This window comes from Peromyscus leucopus, chromosome 10 (assembly GCF_004664715.2).
Source record: "Peromyscus leucopus breed LL Stock chromosome 10, UCI_PerLeu_2.1, whole genome shotgun sequence".
In the NCBI taxonomy this organism is placed as follows: Eukaryota; Metazoa; Chordata; class Mammalia; order Rodentia; family Cricetidae; genus Peromyscus; species Peromyscus leucopus.
The window spans coordinates 74,837,688-74,858,667 of record NC_051071.1 but is presented as its reverse complement, the minus strand read 5'-3'; the positions used below and the strand labels follow the sequence as shown (position 1 = coordinate 74,858,667).

The following is a 20,980-nucleotide window of genomic DNA, read 5'->3' as shown; positions in this document are numbered from 1 at the left end:
CAAACAAAAGATCAGCTATAAAGCACCTGACTATGTCATGCCTTCACATATATTGTAAGGCAAGTTAACACACACCTAACACAGAGACATGGTAATATTCTCATGCCTGCTTTCAAAGATTTTGTAAGAAACATCTGGACTTAAAACTCCTAGTTCTATATGCAAAATGTGATCATCATAAAATAAGTTTGAATGAAAAAGCACCAAGTTAAGATGTCTTTTAGGAATCTTAAAAGTGGGGGAAGGTGGATAAAAGATATGGGAAAAAAACCAACTTCCTGAACTACATTTTTGCAGCTTCTTGTTAACCTGTAATGACTCCAAAAGAGGCTGGGCTGAAGAGGCGGTTCAGCGCTTAGGAGTAAGTACCAGGCGCACAATGATGGGGCTGAAGTTTGGATCCTAGCACCCACGTAATAGCCAAGGTGGTCAGCAAATGCCTGTAGGATCCAAGGTCTCTGAAGACCTCTTCTGTTCTCCACAGGAGCACTCACACGCGTGTGCATACACACACACACACACACACACACACACACACGCACGCACGCACGCACACGCATGCAAATACCTTTTAAAAATAAATAAAATATAAAACCTTTTTAAAACACTACTAATACTTTTAATCCCCAATAAGTAGTAAGATTACATATAATACAGAGAACAAATACAGCAGTCATATCAAAATGGGCTGTTTTCCAAGGAGCCATATCAGAAAACACACACTTCGAACCAAGTTTTACCCCAAAGTCACTGGATCCCAAACCTCATTAATAAGAAATTTCACTTGAAGGGTGCTGAGGGGCCGGACAGCAATGAGCGGCAGCTGCTACCCGAGTCAATCCTTCCAGAAGTCCAGTTCAGAGAAAGCAGGCATTTCACGGATTTTTGCTGGAACAGCTAGAGCTAGCCTAGGCAGCAGCATGGGGGATGCACTGTCCAGACTGAGGAAGCACCCAGCATAGAACGGCATGGTTCACCTGTGAGCAAGTTGAAGTGAAGCTCGGAAGAGTGAGCAGTCAGAATCAGAATTCACAGCCACGCGTTTTAGCAGGGGGCGAAAAAATCCAAGAGCTGGAGCTTTATTTTCTTCCGATGTTTTTGGATGAGTTTTCATTTTATTTCTCGATGCATTTTCAAGGGAAACTGTCTGGTCTCATTTATCTAAATCCTTTTGACACATTCCTATCTGCCTTCCCTTTTCCCTGGCAAAGAAGCTCAACTTGTAACTGCGCAAACGTGTGAGCTGTGTGCTTCTGCTCGATCTGTTAATGCTCAGCAATTTTCCAGAGGCGATTGTGATCAGTACTTCAACAAGCCTCCCTACCATGAGGCCCAACTGTCTGCCAGCGTGGTGAGTGTTCATCTCACATTCCTAAGGACAGTCTCTAGAGGTCAGAGGAAGGAAGGAACGCGCCAGGCAGTCCAAGGGCTGGCTGGCTGCGGCTGTAGTCAATGCACCTCCCAAGACGAGGACAACACCCAAGCTATCAACACCCAAGCTATCAACACCCAAGGTCCTGTAAAGCTTGCCTTAAAGACATTAGGACTATCCCATCAAGTCATCTAGATAACAGATTTCCCCCTGCTGAGGACACTAGAAAAGAAAGGGTGAGTTCCCTTTTCTTTCACACCAGTTTAGATACAAGAGCTGTTGTAATCCGATTCTTTAAACAATTATCCTTTGGGCTAGAGAGATGGCTCAGCAGTTAAGAGCACTGACTGCTCTTCAAAGGACCCAGGTTCAATTCCCATCACCCACATGGTGGCTCCCAACATCTGTAACTCCAGTTTCAGGGGATCTGTGGCCCTCTTCTGGCTTCATTGGGCATCTATCTGCACATGCAGAAACACACATCTATACATAATTTTAAAGTGATAAATCCTAATTAAAAACTACATATACACATCACTGTCCTTTAAAAAAAACATTAATATCAATCTTTTGAAAATCCCAATTGCTGAGTAGACACCAGAGGGAGGACCCTGGTTGCCAATATATAGCAAAATCCACATATTCCTAAATTTATCAGTATTAAGCACACCAGTTTAACCTCTCAAAAAGAAATCTCTCAGAACAGAACGTAAGTGTTTCTGAAGAACTTCTCTCTGAAGTTTAACAAGGCTATGGTCACACTTTGTATTTATTTCTATTTTTTATTACTGTATACCTGTACCAGAAAACAAAGTCGGCCTACAATACCAGAAAAGTCCATTTCCCATTTAGTCGGCCCATCTGGGTCAAGCACACATGACGTATGCCACCTAAAAGGTAAGCATCCCTATACATGTAGCCTGGTATGTGATCCTAGATGTGTTGCTTGCTCAGTGGAGTACCACAAAACAGTTACACTTAAGTGATAAGAACAAAGCCACCAAGAGTGCTAACTAACAGCTCTACAAAGCAAGTAAATAAATAACTCCAATATGGAAGAAAAAAAAATAACAGCCTTTGAGTAACAAAATGTCCACATTAAAAAAAAAAAAAGAAAGAAAGTAAAAATGTCCACATAAGACCATCATCTTTGTGTTGCCAGCCTGATTTGCAAAGTGAAACCTACCACTGATCTTCAAAGCCCCACATGATCCTCCAAAAGAAACACTCACAGAAATTTTAATTCTATTTACACTAAAGTAGAAATAGCATGCCACTAGACCACCTTCCTGGCAAAAGAAGAAGTCTCAAAGTCAATCCATTAGCTGGGAAGCAAGAGTCAGAGCTGCTGGTTCACCATGCTGGTTGGTGGAGTGTGCTCTGCTCCTTGACTTCAGCGTTACAATCAAGTGGAAAAGGTTCTTTACAAGCTCCAGCTCTCAGCTAACGTTCATCCTTAAATGTTCAATTCTGTCAGCAACATGGCTTCCAAAGTATCAGCACTGGAGGAGCCCCTACGGCATTCTAGATCTGGAAATTTGTTGCCTAGCACTCTAATTACAGAAGCTAAAAATATATAGTGTGTAGGCTTTGGGGGAATCGTCCATGGAGTGCAGAACAAGATAATCATTTTTCAAGGGTGCTTTAGGTTTGGTGTGTGTTACATGGGACACAGACTTAATATGACCCATACAATGAACTGGGTGATCTCCAACTGCCGGCTGTTAGACTCAATTTCCAACCAGTGTTTGATAACCCCTGTTCAAAAGTCAGTGCTAGCCACAGGAAGCAAAAGTCTTAGAAACACAGTTTGAGTTCCTCGGGGTAAGAACCGAAGAGAGATAATGAAATGTGTTGTTCGTTCCCTCGGCCAAACGTGTATTAATATGCCGGCAACTGCTCTCGGTGCTGGCACAATTCAAGTCAAGAACCAAAAGCACCCCAGAACACAATGATGATAATAACTAACATATGTAAAGTTCTGAACAAGGCTTAACAAAGTGCATGTTGTTGGGGCCTGAAAACTCCTCAGGGAATTGAGTTTTATGGTGACTTCGGTAAAGGGGGAAAAAAATAAACCTGACAGTCTTTTAAATTCCCCAAATCAAACATGAGCAGAGATGCAAGTCTGCAACCCCTGCACCTTCCAAATGCAGGCCTCCATCTGATGCTGGGCAATGCGACATTACAAGATGTGTTACTGCTGTGTGCAGTTCCTGTCCAGCACAAGGCAAATTCTGCATGCTTTTGAGTACTGGCTGAAAGTTGGATTTCAGGCTGTTTGTTTTGTTTTGTTTTGTTTTGTTTTGTTTTAAGGACAAGTTTTCACAGATTGCTACCAGTTGGGACAGTCAAGTTCAAATGTTCCTCATTTCTTTACATACTGACTGTACTTACTAGATGAGTTTGCTGCTGAGTGAGTTTGCCCGATTAGCTGTGCTTTCTAAACAAATAAATGAAGTTAATTTCCCAGGTATTAAAACCTTCCTCCCAAGGGATAATGTATTAGAGAGAAACTTTAGGAGAAAATAAAAACTAATAATAATAACTAAACCAAAAGTATACCCAATAAATATTTGAAAAAGTTCTCTCAGTAATGTAAATTAAATCCACTTTCATTCAATGCCAGGAGGAGGATGAATCTGTATCAACTTTGAGGGAAGACACCATCTACTAAACAAAACCTAACAACTGAACTCAACACACACTGAGTTCTCCACATTTTCTAAAAGATGTACTCAAGAAAACCCATTCTCAGCACAACCCAAAACAGACAATATTGAAAACCAGACAAGTATCCATCAAGAAAGAAACAGGTAAATGTGCCATGCCATTTCCCCAAAGGCAAAACTCCTTAGAACAACAAGAATAAACAAACTTGCTACACACAAATCAAGAATGTATCTCCTAAACACAGCAGCTAACCAAACGGGTCAGACCCACAAGCACGTATCACGTGGTCTGCTCATGGAAAGCTGAGTAGCCGTCAAAGTAACCTACAGCCTCAGAAGTGAGCAGCTACTGTTGAGGGAAGCAGTCACTTAGCACGGTGAGAACAGGAGATTTCTGAGACTGCCGTTGGCTTCCCCCCTGCCCCGTGGGTGCTGGCTACATAGATGTATTCACTCAAGTAGATGATGGAGCTGTCTGCTGATGTTTTGATGGTGTTTTCGATGTTCTGACTACATATTGCACCCCAGCAAAAACTTAAATAGATGAGGCAGAAGGAAGGGGAAAGAAAATAGAGGAAAAAGGAAGGGATGTGGTGAGGGAGGGGTGTTATGCATGACATTATCGGGTCCCAGGTTCTATCCTTTGGTTCTGCTTGTGGACTCCTGCCCACCTCTTCCTTTACTAACAGGCTGTCCACTCTCGACTCAGCATCTTCTATGATCCGCCACTGTCAGGCCATCTCTATCTTCTGCTTTCTTGTTTACCATTGGCTGTGGTATTAGAGGTCGGATGACAATAACTCAAACGTGCTTCATGCCCGCAGATTCTATGGGATCTCCTGAGTGGCAGAGCCCTCTTTAAAATATATGTCTTCTCTCTGGCTGCTCAGAGCTTTTCTGGCAAAAGAGCATGCCAAATAGATGGCCATATTATTAGATGCCATCAATCATTAGATCTCCAAAGCAAAGCTAGACTTAAGTAATAGAGAAGTCCAGACCCCTCCAGTTAACTCATTTAAAGACAGTATAGAGCAGGCTATTCATCAGGGAGTACAGTTACCAAAGCAAAAAAAGAATGCCCCACTTCCTATTAATGACATTAGGAAAAGCTTTCCTATTTACGTCACTCAAAAAGGGGGGGGGGGCAGGTTTCAACACATTGTACCTCTTTTTCTTTTTGCATGACTGGCTGTTTTATTTTAATGCCTCCCAAAAGCATCCCAGAAACTCTATCTAGAGCTTTTTTTATGCTTTCTAATACAAATTCAACAAAGCAAGAAGAAAACAAAACTCAAGATGTCAGTTGTTGAATGCTTATGCCCTTCAAAGTCTTAACTTCATGTAACTTACTTCTGTGTACATTCTACATGAAAATAACTTGGCTCCTAAGACTGAAGCTAAAACTGACTGACACAATCAAGCTGAAAACCTACCAGGACAACACCACTAGTATTGATGAATCTAGAACCTCAGAGTCGGAGCAAGCGGGCACCGCTGCTGTAGAGAACTGCCCAGAGGCATGCCCAGAGGTGATGGAGAACATCACATCAAATGGAGTGAACTTTCCTCTGCTTTGCCCTCTTCCTGTGGGACTAACATAACACTCATTCCCCTTCACCATAGTCACCTGGTGAAGATGTAACAGCATTCTGCAGGTAGGACATGCATTCCAGCCTCCACCAATAACCTTCCAGGATTTTTTTTTTCTTAAGTGAAGTTCTCTGTTTTGGTTTTCTAGTCTTCCAAATAAGCACAATAACTTACCCTTACGTCTGTTTGATTTTCAGGGAGGATGGCCATGTTTGGCTCCCACAAGCCACGGATGAAGGTGGTTTTATTATTCCTATTGTTACTATTTTTACTGCCATTTTTTTTAATATAGCACCTAATTCAGAGGCAATAAAGACATCATTGCTAAGGAAAACACCACCGAGAGCATCTTGTAGAAGACTGGAAAAAAACATTTTCTCACTTCCTTTTGTAGCAGGTAAACAAAGGCATCATTATTCGTCCTCTCACCATCCTTGGGGTGCCTTAATTGTCATTGCACTTCTTGGACCACAGAAATGGGGTCATTATGATAGCAGTGAGTGTGGCTTAAGAGAAAATAAAATGAGCAGCCTCTGAATGTGCATGTTTTTGTGTATAATATGTGGATTAGGCAGTGCTGTGTAAAAGATTGTCCACATCTATTGCTGGAGAATAGCTAAAGACACATAGTGGTGAGTATATGAAATACCTTCAAGTTAGGACACAAGTGTTCATGACAAAAGTGTACCGAGTGTGTAAATCTTGAGAGTTAGGCAAAAATCATCTGTATACATCTTACCCCTGACCTTGTTTCAAAGAAACAGTATTTACCCCCTAAAATTCCTATATCCAGAAGTAGTAATATCTAAGTTTAGTAAAGTCTTATTTGAGTCCTGGATATTGTTTAACTGTTCGTTTTGCTAAAGGACTCTATTAAAAACAAATTTCGAGGCCGGGTGATGGTGGCGCATGCCTTTAATCCCAGCACTCGGGAGGCAGAGCCAGGCAAATCTCTGTGAGTTCGAGGCCAGCCTGGTCTACAGAGCGAGATCCAGGAAAGGAGCAAAGCTACACAGAGAAACCCTGTCTCGAACCAAAAAACAAAAAACAAAAATTTCATGGATCTTAAGCTGTCCTGAAAAACAACATCAGGTAAGATAGGTGTTCAGCTTCCCCTGGCTAACCAGTCATGTACCCCGATTCCTTCCATTTTGCAACTTAAAAACAAAATACTTGGAAACTTTAATCATCATTAGATTTTCCTGTTCCCCACTTGTTCTTTCCAATCCGGACCTGATAATGCATCAAATCCGGGCATAGACTTTATTCCTGCTGTCCAAAATGAATGCCAACAAACAAGCTGGTGGAGAGAGAGCCCTTGCCACACTTCAGTAGCCGTGAATTCTCCCGGGACAGGCTCCCCTAACGATAGCAGTCCTCATGGACTGCAGCGCCCTCAGAGGCAGGCGGGGAAACCTGATTATCTACAATGATTCACCAGCTAAAGTGTGTCTCCTTTCCTGCTTTAAGTACTGTGTTTGCCTTTAAGATGTGAGCTATGGCCAGACTATCATGCATGTTATCAGAACAAGAGATCAGAATCTTCAAACTGTGCTTGCCGGAGCTCAGTGGAAAATGAGATTACCACCAGGGTGTGCTGGGAGATGTCCCAAAGGTTGTCTGGTTTCCAGCATGTTTTTCCTCTACTACAACTGCCTGTTGTCCTTTTATACAATGTTTCTATAAATCCAAATGTCTTCTAATCACTTAAAATAACGGCACTTGCAGGCAAACACTGCAAGCTTTTTTATGTTGACAAAGTGAACTAAAAGAAATACATCAATCAACTGAGTATACTTCTGACCACCTGAAAGGCTCATGTGTTTTTAAGCCTTCAAAAATCACCCCCAAACAAAAAAAAAAAAAAAATGACATTGAAATTTTCATGCTGTAAAAGTAATACAAAGGGTCGAAGGTTTCTGCTTTCTCAAATATACCTGGCATTACCAAAATATCCCATTTTCTATCTCTCACCCCATCTGTATAAATGCCCTATGCCCAAGAACCACAGTGATTAAGTTTCCTGCCCTACCTATATATGGGAGTTTTGTGCTATCTTGCCTAAACTCGGAGATGAAGGCAAAAGCATTCTATTCTACAACATAGGAGAACAGAATCCTATTTAGATCCAATTTTAAAATGAAAGTAAAAGTTTGTTCTCAGTTATGAAAAGCTTTAGAAACTAGGCACACTTCCTTTGAATGAAGCAGAAACAACTTCAGTCCAAGTACAGCAGTGACCGGAAAAGTACTTAATGCTAATGTGACCCACACGGACTAGAGTTCTTAGAAACAGGTTTTTAAGAGTCCAGTACTAGACTGGCTTCCGGAGAGAATCTATTTAGATCACAATGAAAATGAGCACCAGTGAACAATACACACTTCAATGTAGATAATACTGCAACCCTAAGTCTCGGATAAAGAAAAGGGAAGCTCGGGGCCGTGGGTCGCCTCAAGAAAGAGCCTTTCCAGGATTTTGAGACTACGTTAGTGTAGCCCGGTGTCAGGGAGTTCTCACTAGGAGCGAGTTGGTCTGGCACTGAAGTGGAAGGGGAGAGAGAAGTGAGTGGAAAGCAGGAGAGAAACGTGCTTTCAGCTCCTCAGCTTCAGACTGGAAGAACTTGCTGCAGGCAAGCACGCTCAGAGGAAGGAGGGGCCTCCCGGAGAGAGAGGAAGGGCAAAACTACACATTCACAGGGAACCCTCAAATGCTCTACCGGGCTAGAGCCGGAGCAGAAAGGCTTCCTTGGCGTTTCCCAAGTTGAGGTCCACCCCCCCTTCTCCCGGCTTTTGTTCTCGGAGAACTTTCCTCTTTACCGCGCTTGCTGCAGTTAGTTAGCCGCTGTCGCTCAGTGGCTGTTATTCACAGACTGGCAAAGGCTGAGTGAAATGCACTTAAGAAAGGAATCACCTGTCCTTGCCAAGACGCACACGCTGCCCAGTACCTGAGCGAGAGCTCCGCCGTCGCCAGCCAACAGAAATCCCAGTTTAACCTTTGTCTACCCCTTGCAAATCAATGTGTGTGTGTCTTTTGCAGAGAATCTGCCTGACTCACCCCCGCCTCCGGCGTGCCAGGGAGAGATGTGAGTGCCCGGTCCTGGAGCGGACAGATGAGTAGGGACGGCGGCCTCGATGGCACTGTCTTCCCAACCTCCCCAGCTTAAAGATCCGGGGGTGTGTCCCCCCTCACGCAGGTCCTCAGCTACACTATGACCACCCGGGCTCAGGGGAACACAAGTGTCACTGCTCCCGAGCCTAACCGGGGCGTCCATTGGCCCCACAGTCGTGGCAACAACGCCCGGTTACGTGCAGGCGGTTATGCAGTAGGGGGAAAACAGAACCACCCAAAACTCGTCATCTGAACGCTCAGACGGAATAAAAAGTACTTTTTCCGCAGCAGCAGCAGTAGCAGCAGCGTCCACACTTCGCGGGCGCCCAGCCCAGGGGATGCCCGGCCCGCCACTGACCTCTCTCTCTCTCTCTCTCTTTCTCTCTCTCTCTCTCTGCGTCCCTCCCTGGACGCGCCGAGGCCGTCAGAGCGCCCTGCGGGACCAACCCCGGGGCCCGCGCCCGCCACCCGGTGCCCACCGCGCGGGCGAGCCTTGGGGACGTGGCCGACCCACCCCGCCGCCGCTCGGGCCACTCACCTCCTGGGGTCGGGCTTCCGTCGCTCCTCCAGCTTGGCGACCGAGTGTGAGGCTGCAGCGGCCGCCGCCGCCGCTGCCGCCGCCGCCGCTGCTGCTTTCGCCGCCACCTCGGCCGCCGCCGCCGCCGCCACCTAAGCTCTGCCCCGCGCGCCGCCGCCGGGGCTGGAGGCGGGGGGGAACCGCGGGGACCCGGGCGGCGTGGGCTGGGGAAGTTGGCGCGGCCGGTCGCAGCGCGCGCGGGGCAGCAGTCGCAACTTTGGCGCCGGGTGGGTGGCTGCGCGCAGGCTGCGCGCCCGGGGGAGGCGAGCGAAGGGGGCGAGGGCAGCCGCGGGAGGGTCGGCTCGGCTCGGCTCGGCGGGGAAGGAGCGGCGACGCGGAGCGGAGCTGCCGGCCTCGGGGAGGGAGCGGCGACAGCGGGGCGGCTCCACTCTACTCTGCCTCCCGCAGCTCCCGCGTGCGCGCCCGGCTCTCCGTGTGCCTGCCGAGAACCGACGCGGCAGCCGCCGCCGGGCTCGGGGACGGGCTGGGCGGCCGAAGCGGTAGGGCGAGCGCGAGCCCGCGATCCATATTTAAAGCGGCGAGTGGCCTCGGCCGGCCCCCTGCCCTGCCCTCGCTCGCGCCCGCCCGGCCCCCTCGGCTCCCGGCCGCCGCTCGGCGTCAGTCGCCCGGGCTTCGGCGGCGGGGAGGGGCCTCGGGCCGCGCCGCCCCCGCTGGGGGCTCAGCACGCCGCGCCCTCCTGGGGCTGGACTTGGGGGGCGGGAGCGTGGGGGGGGCGGGTTGTGGGGAGAATCTGGCTGCCGACCCCACGGCCTCACCTCGCCGGGCTCCTCTTCAGCCCAGAGCTGGTCGCTAGGTTCAACGTTTCATCCCCGGCTGGCCTCAGTTCCCTCACCGGTGAAAACCTGAAGTTGCACTCATTTCCCAGCCCAGATCATTCTGGATGCTACTTTACAAAACTTGGGGCGTGTTTGTAAAGAAAGTGCTGCCAGCCCTCAGCGTTAAGTCACCATACATCTTTATTGGCAAAGGATGTCTGGGGACACGGTGGACCTCCTCCACCTTGCCTTTCATTATGTCCCTGGTGGCTTCTGTCTGGAGTTAGGGAAACACCCTTAGCCATCCAAGGCGGGTTCTTGAGTTTGCAAAATGATCCTTCATATTTACCATGCTGCTGAAGCTAATTAATGAAGTACACTTTGCCAAGCAAATCACAATATGTCAATGGTCCCGCACTACTATGATCAGTCAAGAAATCCTTTAAGGTGTGAATAGATGCCGGCACAGACACCATCTAATGTTCTGAAGACTCCTACAGAGTTGCCATTTAAGGGGCTTAAACCACACAGCATATGGTGTAAACATATCTGTGTTTCCTGCTCATGCATATAGTATGTGAAAGTCACTGCTCAGACTTCCACATAGCCACCCAAACACATGAGTCCAGAAGTCATTTCACATACTGACTCTTGCTTCCAACACCCCCTCCAACGTAGGTCATAAGATGCCAGAGAGGGGGACATTGTGGGTAGAAGGTGAAATAGATTTAATGGCAGAGGCACTTTTTTTTTCCTTCAGTGTCTAGAACTGGAGAAGATCCATGGTGTCTCCCCCGGGGTTGGAAAAGCAGATACAGAGCTTGTGTTTGGAGAAAGCTGGTGTGTGTAAAACCCTTACTCAACACTCAGCAAGCGCTGGGAACCACCCCAAGTTGCCTAATGTCTGAAATTAAAATACACTAATGTCATGTGTTTGGCTGTTGTCGTATCTGGCTTGCTTGCGTGTTCACACATTCTACATAACCTACTGTAGCGACGGGGGCAATCCAGAAGTGCAGGGGGAACAAAACCTGGCCTTTAAATCTCTCCCGTGAGTAATTCTATTTTGTCTCTAGACTAATGTTTAAAGTAACTGTCACTCCTAAACACACAGCAAGAATCAGCAACCTAAGGCTCATGAGCAAAAAGAAATCACTTTTGTATTAAGAATTTGCCACTGCTGATCAGCAGTTTTTCACGCTGTGGATTATGTATTTCAACATAGCTGGCAATTTCTCATTATAGTCGTGAACCAGCCATGAATAGTCAGCTTTGGTGACTGTCTGAGAAAGGGAAAGTCCAAGAAACACATTTTCCATGTATTTGGCTGCTAAATATGTCAAAATGCCCTTCGTGCACATTGATAGGTAACCCCTGGAGGCATTTTAATATCAAGATTGGCAAGACTTCGCCCTGAAAGGGGGTATCGAGCCGGTGAGCAGGGCGGGGGGGGGGGGGGTGAGGAGAGAATGAGCACTGTGGGGTGAAATTTGGTATGCGACTTAAATTAATGAGAAAAGAATTGGCCTTGGCAGACAACCCACCAGCTCTGTTATCACTCTCTCCTTGGTGTTTGCTATCCCGCAATTAAAAAAGCATGTTCCATTTCCTTTCCTATTGATGACTGTCCAGTAATTGAGATCCACGCGCTTTTCCTTTGAAAGGTCATGATTAACTTTTTGCTAACTCTGTGTGTGGTCCACCTTTGCCTTTGCCATTCTGAGTGAGGACAACAAATACTGAGGACCCCCCCTACACACACACACACACACACACACACACACACACACACACACACACCTGTCCTAAAATATGTGCTATTGCCTTTGCTTCTCTTTTAACCAAAGAAAGATTAATTTGTTCTTTTTGTCTTATGGTTCACGAAGTTTGAGGGTGAATAGAGTGAACAGAAAAGCTGGATGTGGGAGAATACACCTGTAATCCCAAAGTGGAAGCAGGAGGAGTACAAGTTTCAGGCCAGCCTGGGCTACATAGTGAGTTCAAAGATAGCCTAGGACATATTACAAGACTTGCCTCAATAACAACACAATAAAGTGTGTGTGTGGTAGTGGTGGCGGGAGGCGGGTAACTGGGCTTCAGCTCAGTAGTAGAATACCTACATACCAGGAGCAGCATCAGGGATGAATATCCAGAAGAAAAAAACAAAGATTGGTGGAATTAGTATACTCTCAACTGGTAATGGTTCGTTTGCTTCTTGGCCAATAATTCTCTAGGCTTTATAGCCCTCTGAGCTTCCCATTCACTAGTTAGTGTATTAATCAAGTTTCTCATCATCCATGGTCCTAATAGAGAAAACAATCTGGACGGAGCTTTCTTTCAATGACAAGCACCATCTAGTGGTGGCAGGTGATGAAGCCTCCTGCTTCAGACAAGGCAAGCTCATCTGGGGCTCATGAATGTGTGGCATCAGGACAGAGCATGACAGGGTGATATGTGCTAACATTGCACAACTAGCCGGCTTGCTATTAACCGTGGAGTGGATGTAGGGCACAGAGCTGACCTGCAGAAAGGAGTATCACCGTAGAGTTTTCTCAATCTTTGTGTGATTGTGACCAGGTCCCAAAGATCTGTATTTAAGTTGCTTCCATTACATAAAATTTTAAAAAAGTGATGCTTGTTGCTACTTGCTCACTATACAGTGGAATCTATAAACATATTTTTGAATCTTTTTGTTATTTTATCATAACAGAAAGGTGGAAATATTGAATATTTATCCTGAAGTTATGAAAAAACTGTAGCATTCATACACATCTCCTAAGAGACCTAAACAGAAAGGCAGTGGTAGAGACACTATTCTGTTGCCTCCAGAATGGCTGATGCAAGTGTTCCTGCATTTGGAGTTCTTTTTAAATAGGCCACTCATTTGTACAAGTTTGACAAGTATTTCGTTACATAGAATGGTGGTTTTCTTTGTGCTGCTTCTTGTTTTGACTTAGAGTTGTTTTGCTGGCAAACAATATTGCAACAGAGATTCACGGAAGTTGTTACTCTTATGTCAGGCTAGCCACTGCCTTAAGTGAGAGCAAGAAACTTGGGGTTTTTTCTTCTTGCTCTGCTACTAGTCAAGGATAAACCTGAGGGGGTGGGGTCAGGAGAGGGGAGGGGAGAAGGGGTGGGGGCCAGAGGAGGGGAGGAGAGATAGGAAAAGAAATTTAGATAATCAATCCGTCATTTCTTTTTTACTTGGACTCCAGAGAGTCGTATTTAGTGTGTTCATATTTAGTGTGACAAATTCCTGAATAAATTCAACTAACCTAGATTTATAATCTGTGTTCCCTTCTACAAACCTTGGGTTTAAAAATAGCTGCAGCCCCTTTTTATGAGGCAAGGAGGAAGGTGAGTATGGGCTTTGCAAACTGTCGGCACGCCATGAGCTGGGGAAAATAATTTTATTTGGTTAAACATGTGTCATGAGTTGCTTTACAGTTTTAACAGCTAGTCTCTAGACCATATCCAACTGTCATTTTTAGAGCACGTGCCTAAAATCAAATATTAGAAGGGACTATGACTGCTAAAGACAGGATCCTAGCGCTGTTAAAGTAAAAAAAAAAAAACAAGACATCCAGCCTTTCTTAGGTTTGATTCCCTCAGCAGTAAAATGAAGGGGTGTAAATTACAACTCCATTAGGACTACCAGAATGATTTCCCCTGGTGAGATTGGAACAATATAGTGACAGAGAGACATGCAAATCTTCCAGAACGCTATCTACCCGTTTGTCATCAGGTGTTGTTTGGTAACCTGAGGCAAGTCTCCCAGCCTCTCCCTCCTACAGGAATCCTCTCATAGATCAGAATAACACAGGACACAGGCCTCTCTGTTTGGGGGAGAAGGAAAAAAAAAACCTTGACACAGGCTACCAAGCCACTTGAAACCTATGGCTGTGATTAAAGATTATCTGTTCTTAGGTCACATAATAGAGAATTATGTCAGACTTCTCTGCCAAATAGAGCCTGGTGTGTGTGTGTGTGTGTGTGTGTGTGTGTGTGTGTGTGTGTGTGTGTGTGTTCATACCATCCTCTTCTCAGACACAACACAGTTGTTTGTCCTTTGTGTCCCACTGTCCTCCCACCTCTTTGGGAGATGAGGAAGCCCAGGTGGCAGGCTGCTTCAGAGCTGCCCTTCCCGTTCTGCCTGTGGCTAGAATGGTGTAGATCAGCTGTTCTTTCACTCGGAGGCGGGTTCTCCGGCAGGCTGACCCACCACTAGATAGAACTGATCCCAACCCATTCACATCCCAAAAGCACCTGGGTCCCCTCTCCAGCAACGAACAGCACTGCAAGTCCACATCTGCCAGACATTCTTACGGTGAATGTTACAAGATGGAAATGTGAATATTAAAATTTTCCCCCTCCCTCCCCAGGGAAAGAACATTCTGAGAACATTTGTCTTAGAATGTGCAGTTCCCCCACAGAACACAGGACACAGTTAGGTCTCCCACACAAGTAGTGTGTGTGTGTGTGTGTGTGTGTGTGTGTGTGTGTGTGTCCGTCCACCTTTTTCTTCTGAGGCAGTGACTCTCACTGGCGGGAAGCTCATCAATTAAGCCAGACTAGGTAGCCAGAGTTACCTGTCTCCCTGGAGCCCACTGAAATTACATACACCACCGTGCCCAGCTTTTTGTTTTGTTTTAATTTGGATCAAAGTTAGGTGCTCCTGTTGTGTAGCAAGCACTTTACCAACTAAGCTATGTCCTCAGCCCAACCAATATTTCTTATGGACCAACTAACTTTATATCCAAGACTCTTGTAGGAGATGGTTTTCCAAAAGCAGAGTCCCTGCCTGTGAGGCTGGTAGGTAAAGACACAAGATCATTTATAGAATTTTGGAATGCTAAATGCTGTAAAGTGCTAGATGCTGTGGATACAGGGACGCAACACCCCAGTTTTCAGTGCCTGGTTAACCTCACCATCCCTCCGTAATTTAAAAAAAAAAAAAAAAAGTCAGCACTGCCTTTCTTTACCATGGAAAACACTGGGAAGCTGCGTGAGCCCTTGGCTGCAAGGAATAAGGCCTAGAGATGTGACAGAGTTCACAAGACCAGGGAGGGATGCTGTCAGGTGGATGTGGGCAGGCTGCTAAGAAATGAGGCTGGCAACTTGATGTACCATGGCTGGTTGATATCCATGGGAGGCCTGCCCTTTTCAGAAAAGAAACAGGGTCTGGGGGGGTAGGGATAGAGGAGAGGGCCTGGGAGGAGAGGAAGGAAGGGAAACTGTAGTGAGGGTGTAAAAATAAAATAAATAAATACAAAAAGAAGAGATACTGGCACACTGATCTCAACCAGAGGATGTAAGGGGTGGCAATGCACAACAGCAACTAAACAGGACAAAGGGCATGTGGCAGTGCCTGGCACACGGCAGAACTTAAGACCTAATTACTTATCAAAATAAGTACTCTGGCTCCCTCTTGTTTAGAACATTAAAGGTAAAGAGGCTTACTTCTCCACAATGTGTCTTTATGATTAAACTATTTCAGAAACCACAGTATCTCTAAGACAAGATCCTTCTTACACAGTAACTTTTAGGCTACATCAATATATTTATTTGTATGTGTACAAGATACTGGAGAAAAGGAGCAGATAAAAGCTGCATTTGCCTCTAGGGAAGGAAATTAGATGGGGAGAGATCGCTAGTGAAGGAAGCCTTTTCATTGAGTCATTTGTGCTTTGGGGGAATTTTAACCATATGAGCAGGTGGCTGATTTTTAACATAAGTTGCAACTGAAAATATATAAATAAACCCACTTACATGCCTAATGGTATTTCTATGTGAATGAGTATATGCTTTAATGAGGACACATATAATAGACAAAATGTGACACTAAGGACTCCATTCCCCGCCCCCAGTGCTGTATCAGGTTCCAGTCACATCAGTGAGGAGACGAAAATATCTTCAGAAGGATATTTGGATATTTGTGTGTGTGTGTGTGTGTGTGTGTGTGTGTGTGTGTGTGTGTGAATGAACTATAAAACATTAAAGTCGAATTTATCAAGCATCTTGCTGGACTTCTGGTTGGAGCAGTCTCATTTGAAAAATTATTCATTTTTCCATTATTAAAGCAATGTAGTTTCATTATTTTGAAACAAAGGCATGAAATAGATGGAACAGTAATTTTAAAAATACCTTTCTCAGAGAAAACCACTAATTTTTTATGTTTTTTTTTACCTCTACATAATTTGCATTTGTAGTTTCCAGCTGACTGATCATATTACATTTTTTAAATGGTGTGGTTTTTGAGGCTAATTCTGTCTGAAGACAGTCGCAGCATATAACACTAGCTTTTAAAAACAAGGCCAGGAAGTAAGGGGGTTCATCTGGTGGCCCATCTTTCTGATTCACTGAACACTGTTCTTTGTAGTGGGTAGCTGTTCCAGCTTTGACCTTGAAGCACTGCCCCTAGTGAGGCAGCAGGTAACTGCTCCACCTGCTTATGACCTTGAAGTACCTGCCCCTGGGGACCCTTCAGACCTGGGATGCATGTACAGGACTCTCTCCTTCTCTAAACCCAAGCATGTTGCTAGAAGAAAAAAATTAAAAGATTCTGTCTCATATCACAAGAGCCAATTGCTGTGGGAGAGAAGAAAACCAATTCAAAAAAAAAAAAAAAAGGGACCATTGTTGTCAAGATTCTCTTTCTTTCTGTGCTTGTCCTTGTTTTTGGAGGATCCTTTCTCTATCCAGAATAAATCCAAACTTTCCATTTTGATATTAATAATGTTCAAGTTTTTCCTCAATAAAAAAGAACCAAGCCCTTCCAATAGCAATCTCTGAAAAGTCTCCAGAAGGAAGATGGGGTCCCACAACAATGACTCTACCCAATTCAGAATGATGCCATGGTACCCATGAACATTACTCAATGATCAACTTTGGACTGAAAACTCTTCAGGACACTTCCATCATACTACACTTATAGCCAAAATCTCAGACAACCTTACCCATTACTCTGAGACTGGCTGCAGAATCTACAGCTAGCCCTACTGAGACCTAACTATTTGAGCTTTCTTACAGGACCCCACAGAGATACCATCACCCCCTAAACAGCAGAAAGCAATTTTAAGAAAATGATGCCTCCTCACAAAGGTTTCATTTTCTCTGGGTTATGAATAATGGTTATAAGGTTAGGAGTGGAACAATTAAAATTAGACTCAGTATTCTCCTTAGGAAAAGAAAAGGGGGAATAGATAGGTATAGGATATTAAGGTAAATTATTATATATACTAGTAAACTAATTTAGTAAAATATCAGCCTTAGATAATTTGCATAGTTATGGATTCTTGTATATTGACACAAATGTAAACTATTTTTATATTACTATTTAAGATAATTTGTATATTGATACAAATACAGAACTATATTTGACGCATTGTACATATATTCTACTCCTATTTGTAATATCTTATATATTGATACAAATGTAAAATTATATTCTACCTCTGTTTAAGATATTTTGTATATTGATTCATATTTGGGATTGTTGTCATATTGCATATTATACTCTACATTTCTACCTCTGTTTAAGACATTTTGTGTATTGCCACAATTTTGAGGTCATTGTCCTTTTACTGTACATTTGTTTACAGACTGATTACCTTGTTTTGGGGAAGGCTTAGTTCTTAGGTTATTTAGGTAGATAAGACTTACAGATTTATAGTCACCCATGCTTGTCATATCTATAGCTATGTTAGTTAGATTGTCCAGATTTACATATACATAGGTCATATGGATAGGTAATCTTCAAACACTTTATAGACCTAGAAAATATGGCATTTAAAAGTTTTTGATATTCTAAGCCGGGCGGTGGTGGCGCACGCCTTTAATCCCAGCACTCAGGAGGCAGAGGCAGGCGAATCTTTGTGAGTTCGAGGCCAGCCTGGGCTACCAAGTGAGTTCCAGGAAAGGCGCAAAGCTACACAGAGAAACCCTGTCTCGAAAAACCAAAAAAAAAAAAAAAAGTTTTTGATATTCTTAGAACTTGTTGACGTGAGACATGGTTGCTCCTGGAAGCATCAATCTGATCCCAAGAGAATGTTGGGCTTCTAGACACTTTATTTGGAAGTTTGTCTTCTTCTTGGCACATAATGGCTTGCTGGGCAAAGAACTGCCCTTGCCTCGACTGCTGACAGTGTGAACACTGTCCTTTCTGGATGAGTGAGACACAAGGAAAAGTGACTACGGAACTTTGCCAAGACAGAGTAAGATGGTCTTTCAAAATTCCTGCTTCTGAAATGGTCTGTCAGATATTCTAGGCCTGTAGTCAAATTGGATGTCCCAATGGCGCTGAGAAACTTTCGGTGATTGTCCAGGCTGCCAGTTGTCTCTGTCTATTCTTGAAAGATTTTCAAAATTGCTTGTGTGCATTTTCCTGTTTTCTCAGGTATTGTTATGTTCCTTCTCAGGTCTTTGATGGGTTTGAAGGCTGATAGTTACAGTTACAATCTTTTCATATCTAGAACATACTAAGTACTAGATTCAGATTCTTCAGGATAGGACAGCTTTTGGAATAATCTCTATAACATGCCATTTACCTATATTCTGGATATCTTTGGCTTTTAGTATGTGAGTGTTGTTTGATGTTGTTCTTGCTGGTTGTAGTTCCATCTTGCTTATGTCATTACCCTTTATTTCTCCTGGACAATATTTGATAATCATTCCTATTGTATATAATTTTGTATTAGGTTAGAACTTTCTTGTTTAGACAAAAGGGGGAGATGTAATGGGTAGCTGTTCCAGCTTTGGCCTTGAAGTACCTGCCCCTTAAGACCTGGGATGCACATACGCAGCTCTCTCTTCACCTCCTCATGGTTTGGGTGCTAAGATCTTGGACCAGGCAGATCAGCTTTCCTGGACCCTACGACAAATCTCCCATGGTTGTAAGTTAACCCCCAATAAGTTCCTTTGCTCGTTAAATAGACTCCGTGGATTTACCCCTTTAGTTCTTCACTTTTTCAGCATGGTTCCAGGCTCCCCCACTGTTGATGGACACTCAGAGCCTGGGCTCTCTATTGACAGCAGCCCCTATCTGGCAACAAAAATCCTCATGGTCACACAAACAAAAAAATTCACAGCCCACACCTACACAACTGCTACCATGTTCCAAGGACAGCTCAATACGTTAGCTAGTGTAATATTCTAAGCTGCTGCTGATAATGGCATCACTCCTCTCTTGAGAAAAAAATCTATCTGGCTTTCCAAACTCCCTCATTTACAGTCACCTCTTGTCACACTCCCTTGAAGTCTGAGGAAGTCTGCAGTGGGAGATGCTCTTTCTCTGAGAACTTAAAACATCTGACCCAGAAGAGTCAGCTTAATTGTTGAAGAAATCCACACAAGGGCCACATCTTAATTGCATCCAGTTCTCGGACTCAGCTGGACCTGCCAGAGCATGCACAGCCCCACATCAACGTCTCCATGTGTCTCTGAACACTCCATTTTGCAAATACCGAGGTTCCGAGCTTGGAAATGATGCCGTGTCTCGGTTTTATTTTCTTGTTTAGCATGCCTGCAGGCCAGTCGTGGTGGGGGCGCGCATCTGTAATACCAGCACTTACCAGACAGAGTTAAGAGGACCGGTACAAGTCTGAGGTCAGACTGGGCTACTTCTAGACCAGCTAAGGCTACATAATGAGACCTTAGCTCAAAATAAATAAATAAGACTATATTTCATCATGAATAATTATAGTGAGATCTTCTGTGGTACTCGCTTCTCATTTCAATTACACACATGTACTTCCCATCCACACGCCTTTCTCCAGGGTGCATGGTGATGTACAACATATTTGAAAACCATTACTGTTGGCCTATGGACTGGTCAGGCCACAGTGTTTACTTACACTAGGACTTTCAACTTTTCTGACTTTTCATTTTAAAAGAGAGAGGGTAGATAATCTTCTCCTGGGTGTTGCAGGGGCTGTTTATTGTTGGTTTGGTATCCAGTGGCGGCGGAGCCTGGGCCTAGAAATATTTAACCCTACATTATATTTAAGTTTCTATCCTTTAAAAAATAAAGAACCAGAATATGTGGCATAAATCAGAAACTGGAAGAGGGAGATTTTGGCCATCTCATTAATAGGTAAATTCTTTTCCTGTGAGGTCTTCTGAGTGCTGAAGCAACTTTGATCCTTTGAGGGAAGTAATCAGCCTTCTTTCTCGGTGCTCCTATTTCTTTTTACATTTAGTGTGTATTGGAACCAATAGCCCAGCGTCCTAGATGGAAGAAAGTATGAAAGAAAGAATTTGAGGAGGAGGAGGAGGGAGGGAGGGAGGGAGGGAGGGAGGGAGGGAGGGAGGGAGGGAGGGAGGGAGGAAGGAAGGAAGGAAGGAAGGAAGGAAGGAAGGAAGGAAGGAAGGAAGGAAGGAAGGAGAAAGGAGAGAGAGAGAGAGAAACAATAGAACAGAATAGAAGCATACTAAACAGTTCTTTCTTCCCAGTCAGTGACCCTCAAATTCTGACTGTTTCTTTTATTCAGTTAAAAATGTAAAATATTGACTGTTTATTTAAGACTTCACCTATGCTGGCAAGAGTAAAAGATATTCCACTTAAGGAGCCACTGTTCAAAAGCTTCCCCCAACACTGCAGTTCCCATTTGGAATAAAGAGCAGAGTAACCAAGAAGATGGAGGTGAGCTTTCCCAAAAAAATATTCCATACAAGGTGCGGTGGAGCTGTGCTAATAAACTGATAAGCCGTCAGTCCAGACGATTTGGAAACAGTCCAGTGGAATACTAAAATAATTGATCCAATAAATCCGATGTTATAGTCAATAATAAATAATCGCTGTTTTTTGTCACCTGTTTCCTAATCTCCATAGAAACTTTGTAGAACGAGATTAAAAAGAAATCCTTGTATTTTACGGTTGAAGAGATGG

At 44.3% G+C, this 20,980-nt stretch overlaps 1 protein-coding gene across 5 annotated transcripts in view; it reads right to left on the bottom strand.

Moving 5' to 3' along the window:
- Slc4a4 (solute carrier family 4 member 4) overlaps window positions 1–20,980 on the bottom strand; it is a 427,900-nt gene that overhangs the window by 326,609 nt on the left and 80,311 nt on the right. For 2 of the 5 annotated variants that reach the window (XM_028888892.2, XM_028888700.2), the window contains exon 1: window positions 9,281–9,834. The exons of 1 other annotated variant lie outside the window; for it this stretch is intronic. The gene's annotated coding sequence lies outside the window, so the exon portion shown is untranslated. Of the gene's footprint in view, window positions 1–9,280; window positions 9,835–20,980 lie in introns of those variants that run through there. 2 more of the 5 variants (XM_028889055.2, XM_028888972.2) reach the window with 1 other exon arrangement.